This window comes from Rattus norvegicus, chromosome 7 (assembly GCF_021556685.1).
Source record: "Rattus norvegicus strain SHRSP/BbbUtx chromosome 7, alternate assembly SHRSP_T2T, whole genome shotgun sequence".
Taxonomy (NCBI): Eukaryota; Metazoa; Chordata; class Mammalia; order Rodentia; family Muridae; genus Rattus; species Rattus norvegicus.
Genome location: NC_141540.1, coordinates 96368896 through 96376624, shown reverse-complemented (window position 1 = coordinate 96376624; position 7729 = coordinate 96368896). Strand labels below are relative to the sequence as shown.

The 7729-nt window shown below is 44.9% G+C and overlaps 1 pseudogene; it reads right to left on the bottom strand.

Moving 5' to 3' along the window:
* Positions 1 to 6844: 6844 nt before the first annotated feature.
* On the bottom strand, positions 6845 to 7236 carry Rpl31-ps5 (ribosomal protein L31, pseudogene 5; annotated as a pseudogene).
* Between the last annotated feature and the right edge of the window lie 493 nt (positions 7237 to 7729).

Genomic DNA, 7729 nt, shown 5'->3' with positions numbered 1-7729 from the left:
GTTGGGGAGACGTACCTGCTGCAGCACATGGGTAGAGCTACTTACAGGAGTCAGCTTTCTCTTTCCGCCATGTAGATTCCTGTGGTCAAATGAAGTCAGCATGTTTGACAGCAGGTCCCTTTAAGAACTGAGGCTTCTTGTAAGCTCTGATGCCATATTTAAGTTTCTATGCTCACACATCCTAAATTATGTCAGATTCCCTAGACTTGAATTACATAAACCACAGAGTTTAGAAACGTCTTTTGTTTTAACACCTATGTTCAGCTGTATGTCCCTAGTTTAAGAATTCCCATTATTGAGGGCTGGAGAGATGGCTCAGCGGTTAAGAGCACTGACTGCTCTTCCTGAGGTCCTGAGTTCAATTCCCACTAACCACGTGGTGGCTCACAACCATCAGTAATGGGATCTGATGCCCTCTTCTGGCATCCAGGTGTGCATGCAGATAGAACACTCAAACATTAAATAAATAAATACAACTTTTTAAAAAAGAAATTAGAATTCCAGGTATTAAAGTGACAGAAAGGTGAGCGATCGAGACTTATATACCTTGCAGTTCTGACATTTTGAGCAAGTCATTGTTGTGGAGGGCTGTTCTGTACCTTAAAGAACATGCAGCAGCATCCCTGGTGGTTGCTAGAAGAAAACACTTGTAATAACTAAACCTTTTCTAGACATTATCAAACATCCCCCCGGTATAAATTCAGTTCCTGATAGAGAGATCTTTGCGTTGAACTTTTTCAAAGATTTCTTCCTCTAAAACAACAAAGGAAAGCACATAGGATCATGTAAAGCCCTCTGAAGGAAAGGATAGGTTTCCCTGGTGCTATACTTCCTTATGTTACCTGCTTGGTGTTTATCTGACACACCAAAACAAAAGCTCCCTGAAGCTCCCTCAACCCTCTTCGGAGCTATGTCTCAGGTTCCCATCACCAAGTCCACCGCAGATGCTCCACCAAAGCAAATCACACCAACCCACAAAACTGTGTCAAAGCATCTAGAGTGAGTCTTCTCCCTCCGTTAATCCATTTTGGAAACACCCTCACAGATATATCAGGAGGTTTGTATCCTGGGTAAGTCTAAATCCTGACAAGCTGACAGTAAAGACGAGACATCGTACTAAATAGTTTTCTTCCTACAGTCTCTGTCAGGTAATAGGCATCTTAGTAGGCTAAATAGAAAGATTAGACTGGGTTTGTGGTCTGTATCACCCTTCCCCCTCCTCCATCTCTAAAATAAAAAATATTCTCTCATGCCTACTGCTGAGAAAGAGGAAGAGCTTCTTCCCTGTACAAGTCCTCAGCGGAGGTCTTTTTTTTTTAAATATTTTATTTATTTATTATATATATGAGTACACTGTAGCTGTCTTCAGACACACCAGAAGAGGGCATCAGATCTCATTACAGATGGTTGTGAGCCACCATGTGGTTGCTGGGATTTGAACTCAGGACCTCGGGAAGAGCAGTCGGTGCCCTTAACCACTGAGCCATCTCTCCAGCCCCTCAGCGGAGGTCTTAAAGGATAACGCGAGGTCCCGGTTTGTAAGGTCCCGATTTGTCAGCATCTGAGAGCCACCGTGAGAGCCCATTTTAGGTCAAACTGATGGGAAAGCAGAATCTTGAGTAACTTCAAAAATCCTCTGTGACAGCTAAGGATTGGTCCATCGCTGGTGCTGGGGTGTGGGGGCGCCAGAGCACAGATGGTGGAAACAAACAGCAGAGCCATGTGACTCCGGGCCCTTCCTGTTGCTCAGGGTTGCGAGTGCACAGCTGCCTGGATAAAGATGTTTTGCATTCTAGGTCACACTGCCCTTGTTTCTGGTATGCTCAATGAGCCTGGAAAAGGTCTGTAACCCTGGGTTGTCCACTTCTTCGGCTGGCAACCTTGTCCGCATGCACACGACAACCACCATTCAGTTTCCTTTTCGTCTTTTTCTTTTTGGATGCTAGCCAGGAAACACAGCCTTTTATAAGGATGCTGGCAATCAGGAAACCATCTTATGTCTATGGCGTGTCATTGGTTGAGTGGACACTTGGGATTCTTGCCAGTGCCCACTCAAAGCTATTGCTTGACTTTTCTGGGTACAACAGCTGGGTCCCCTCTGTATCTTTAGATTTCTCTTCCCTTCTCCAACTTACCTTCTTCCACAGAAGTCCACTGCTTTGTTGCTGTGGACAAATCTCATTTCTACCTTCCTTTCCCAGCAACTTTGATGCAAGTGTTCGTAATCTACATAATCTTCTGTATGCGTCTTTTACCCAGAGCGAGTCCCTTTCTTTGTCCTTGAGCAAGGTCTTTTCCCTCCTCCTAACGGACAGTGGTCTTTGTTAAGAGTTCCCAGCAGCCAATGCAAAAGGCCAGGACTGATTGCTCTTCCAAAGGTCCTGAGTTCAATTCCCAACAACCACATAGAAGTTCACAACCATCTGTAATAGGATTCGATGCCCTCTTCTGGTGTCGTGTCTGAAGACAGCAACAGTGTACTCACATAAAATAAATCCTAAAAAAAAAAAAAAAAAAAAAAGACCCTTTTTTAAAAAAAATAATAAATCTTAGAAAGGGGGGGGGATAAAAACCAACTGTCAGTGATGTTTTGGTAAAAAGTGATATTGGGTGATATGGGAGGGGGGTGATTCAGTGGACCCATGCTGAGGCATCCTCCCCTCCTGCCCAAGGTACCAGCCATATGATAACAAGTATAGTATAAAATGAAGTTTATTTGGGAGCATGGGAAGGGGGATTGAGAAGGGAGTAGAGGCAGAGAAAGAAAGAGGACAGAAAAGGACAAAAGAGAGAGAGAGAGAAAGAGAAGAGGCCAGCTGGGAACGTGTGGAGGGTTTGGGGAGGGAGAGAGAAACCAGTCAGAAAGCATGAGAGAGGCCAAACAGTCCTTTTATAGCAAGCCAAGGTTGTACCTGGCAGTTGCTAAGTAACCGTTGGGCGGAGCCTAGAAGAAATGCTAATATGCTAACAACCCTATTTCTAATGCACTACAAGTAGCAATACAAATGAACACAACCACTTTGCAAAAACGGTGGTGCACTCATGCCCATTCAAGGGCATTTTCTAGAATATTCATTATGGTATCATACATCATTGCTTCAAAATGGTCCTTCACAAATATTGGCCAACAAAAAACATAAAACAACAAATTGAATTAGGTGTAGTGTCACATTCCTTTAATTCCAGTTCTTGGGAGGCAGAAACAAGCAGATCCCTGGCAGTTTGAGACCAGCCTGATCTATGTAGACAATTGTAGGACAGCCGGGGCTACATAGAGAGCCTGTCTCAAACAAAACAAATTGACTCAGATTCTCAGAAGGGCAAACCTTAAATCGGTGGGAATGGGTTATACCGAACCTCTGGTAGTAGCATTAAAAACAAACAAAATGTTGAGGAACGATGTTAAAAGTGAGGTTATTGGTTCTCCTTGGTGATAAGGGACTACGGTTTCTTGTTATGGCTGTTGGTCCTTGTATATGTGGGCCCATTTTGGAAAACGTCATCAAGTTGTGCAGTTATAAGCAATGTGTCTCCGGTGTTTATGTTCTATGGCTTCAGCAGTCAGGTTGTCTAGAAGTAGACTGAGATGACCATCTGTGCACATGGTCCGTGGGGCAGGTGCTCCCAGTCTTGAATGGACAGAGAGGCCAGAGGAGCTATGACAAAAGGCTCAGACCATTTATTTTCCCAGGAGCGCTTCAGGTGCGGTGGCTCTATATGGTCACCCTAATTGTGATTTACACATTCCCTTTTAAGCAATTAAGTCTCTGATTCTTCGCAATTTCTATCAAGTTAATCAGTCGTTTCTTTTAAGTGTGGGCTGCTGTGGGGAAGGAAGCCTTACCTTATTGCTGTGTTTTTCCTCAGCATGGGGCGGTGCACTAACCAGAGAAAGACTGGGCCTGGAGCCAAAGGTACCCCAGGAGAGGGACCACAGTCACTGCTCTATGCTTTAACCCAAAGTACAAGAACAAAGATTCTGATGAACCACAAAAGAGGGAAGAAGGGTTAGAAAGAACAAAGGAACAAGATAGGACATGCCGAGCATGTGCCACTACGCACTGCCGTGCAATGCGTCTGTCTGCCGCTAGGTGGAAGCACACAGCCCCATCTGTGTGTTATGTTAGCAACTGATCACACACCAAATGCAAACAGTTAGGTTTTTATTCTTAGCTCTTAGAAACATTTCTGCCCCAGCCCAACCTGATAAAGTTTACCTATTAGAGGTCTCTCTTACATACTCTGGAACCCCAAAGAACGATAATCCAAAGAGTGGCGCCTGCCACCGACTGTTTGTTTGTTTGTTTGGTTGGTTGTTTTGGTCTTGTTTTGTTTTGTTTTTGTTTTGTTTTTGTTTTTTGGTTGTTGTTGTTGTTGTTGTTCAGTGCTGTGTGAGGCTAAGTCTTATCTGCTCCAACAGAGCTGAGACAGTTGGTTGTTTATTAGAGCTAAGGCTGCTGTTTTCTGGAAGGCACAGCTGTTGGCTTGGAGCTGGCTCTCTTTAGCAAACACAGCACTCCCAGTAGGAGCAAGGGGTCTATTGCAAAATCAGGTCCCCAGGCTTCCCTTTCTGCCCCTGGGCTGAACTGTCTCTAGAAGGGGCAGGGTTTTGCCTTTCCTCAGCCCTCACACATTTATTCTCACTCCTTCCCTTTTTCTTTGAAGGGAATGCTGTCCAGGTGAAAAGAAATTGCTCCAAAGGAAGAAGATTGCATCAGGGCGAAAAGTAGCCTTTCCAGGCTCCATCATAAATGCTCACGAATTCCAACAGTGCGGCTGGAGCAGGAACTAATGGAGACAGAACCAGGAGCTTGGCCAAGTGAATCTTGTTTCTGGCAACCCCTTCTTGCAAATAGTTTTCTTTGGATGCCTTTCTTTCCCTTCTGTTCCCTAAGCCCCATTTAAACCTGAAGGTGCCCCATGTCTTCATGCCTCTAGCAGTATGTGACCAGGACTAAGCAGAGAGGGAAAAGAAACACAGAGCCAGATCCGTCCTCCTAAGTCACCACGGCCATCATTCCTCTGCGAGGAAGCTTATGGAGACGGTCCCTATCTAGATAGAGCTCTCTATGTAGGTGATGAAGGACACAGAAGCTTGGGGAATCTTGCTAAAGCAGAGTGTGGAACTTGGGGTGTCACTTGGTGGAAGAGCACATCATGTCGAGGCCCTGAATTCAATCTGTAGTACCTATGTCCCTATCCAAAGAAAAGAGGGTTGCAAAAGACTCGCAGATCTACAACAGTCATTGATATGTTTTATAAAACAAGGTATGATGTGTGGGAGGGAACGCCTTAGCGAGCCCATGCTGAGGTATCCCCCTCTCCCCCCAGGTACCAGCCATAAGACAGGTCTAGTATAAAATGAAGTTTATTTTGACCTATGATAAGAGGGGAGGGGTGAGAAGGGATGGGGCAGAGAGGGGAGACAGAGAGGGACAGACACAGAGAGGAGAAAGAATGGAAGTGGCCAGAACGGGGAGTCCGGTGCGGTGCAGAGAGGAAAGGAGAGGTGGGGGGGGAGGGAGAGAGGGAGAGGGAGAGGGAGAGGGAGAGGGAGAGGGAGAGGGAGAGGGAGAGGGAGAGGGAGAGGGAGAGGGAGAGAGAGAGAGAGAGAGAGAGAGAGAGAGAGAGAGAGAGAGAACTCCAAACAATCCTTTTATAGAAAGCCAGGTTCCTACCTGGCTGTTGCTAGGCAACTGTTGGGCGGAGCCTAGAAGAAAGACTAACAATCATGGTCTTACCACTTTGCCAGTGAGACCTACAGTCTTTTGTGTAACTGTTCCTAGTTCCCACACTGCCTGTGGACTTGGCTGCAGGGACTCTATTAAAAAGCCATCTCAGTGGACAGTTATGGGTTGGCTTCCCAGAACTGCCTTTCTCTTTTGCAAAATGTTCCTTGGAACTACTGGCATTCTTGATTCAGTGTGCATGTGCCTCCAACGTGGGAGAGGTATGTGCATGACCTAGAATGAGCTGGTGGTAGGAGTCTTTTGTCACAGAGATCACCTCAGTAATGTTCATGGGCGTAAGCCAGTCTACTAGAAATTCACAGGCAAGGTATTTCACACCAAAGCTAATGGACAAGCTTATGAAGAGTAAGCTAAAAGAATCTGAACTTTCTGACAGGTGTGACACGTGCATTCCCTATCTAAATAAAACATCAAGACACAAAGAAGAGAGAAGGAGGGAGAGGGAGAAAAAATATTTTTAAAGTTTGTATGTGGGAGCTGGAGAGAGATCTCAGCTCTTCAGAACACTGTTCCTTCAGAAAACCTGTCAGTTTCCAGCACTCAAATGGAAACTCACAAACATCCATAACTTCAGTTCTAGGGAATCTGGTCCCTCTACTGACCTCAGCGGTTACCAGGCATGTACATGGGACACACATGGAAGAAAAAAACTCATAAAATAAAAAACGTGCGTTTAAGTTTGTTTTAAGTTTATGTGTGTTTCAGGTGTATGTGTGTGGAATGTACACGTGTGAGTGTGGAGACAAACACACAATTCTGAATGTAGACGTCAGAGGTCAACATTAGGTTTTTCTCCTCAGTTGCTCTGCACCTTATTTTTCCAGATAGGGTTACCCACTGAACCTGGAGTTCCCTGAGTCAGCTGGCAAACTGGAAGGATCAGTTATCCCTGCCCTCCCAGCCCTGGAGTTCTAGGTACACATCATAGCCACACGCAGCTTAAGTGAGTGGTGTGGATATGACTCCAGGTCCTTATGTGTGCATGGCAAGCACTTTAAGGACAGAGTCACCACCTCACCTCTCAACCTCAGTCTTTTCCTTTTTTTTTTTTTTTTTTTTTGGCAGTTCTGTAACTTTATTTGACATTGAGCAGGTTAGTTCTCATCCACATTGACCGTCTGTAGATTTTTGAATGTGTAACAGGCACGTAAGTTACCAGTGTGTAGAGCTTGTTTGCTGAATCCTCATCCTCATTACGCTTTCTGGACAAACGTACTCAGATGCGGTACGGAACGTTCCTTATTCCCTTGGCCCAGACGGCTTTATTGAGCCTGGTGTCTATGCACACATGTGGAGTCCCCATCTCCTTCATGGCAAATTTCCGAATTTCTTTGAGTGCCCGAGGAGCACGCTTCTTGAAGCCCACTCCATGGATGCGCTTGTGAGTGTTGATGGTGTATTCTTGGGTCACCACCTCGTTGATGGCAGAACGGCCCTTCTTCTTTTCGCCACCCTTCTTTGCGGGAGCCATTCTGCCGGGCCCCCCTTTTACTAAGTATTATAGGTGACATTTATATTTATTGTTTTACAGTGCTGACAGTCAAATATAGGCTTCCAGGGTTATGCCTCAGTGAGTGAGCTTCAGTCCCACTGAAAGCTTTAATATTGTGTCCACACGCATACACAACATACACACACACATATACACCTTGCTTCCTAACACATGATGAACGGACCTCCCAGCCAGCATATGCAACCCCAGCTTAATCAGTAACAGGTCCCTTCTCCATTTTCAGAAATGTCCCAGGTGGGTGATATATTATTTATATTTCAATATGACTAATAAAGACAATAAACTCAGTTTTCTCAGTTTTCTTTCCTTCTTTTTTTAAAATTTTTTTTAATATTTGTTTATTTATTTTATGAGTACACTGTAGCTGTCTTCAAGCACACCAGAAGAGAGCATCAGATCCCATTACAGATGATTGTTAGCAACCATGTGGTTGCTGGGAATTGAACTCAGGACCTCTGGAAGAGTA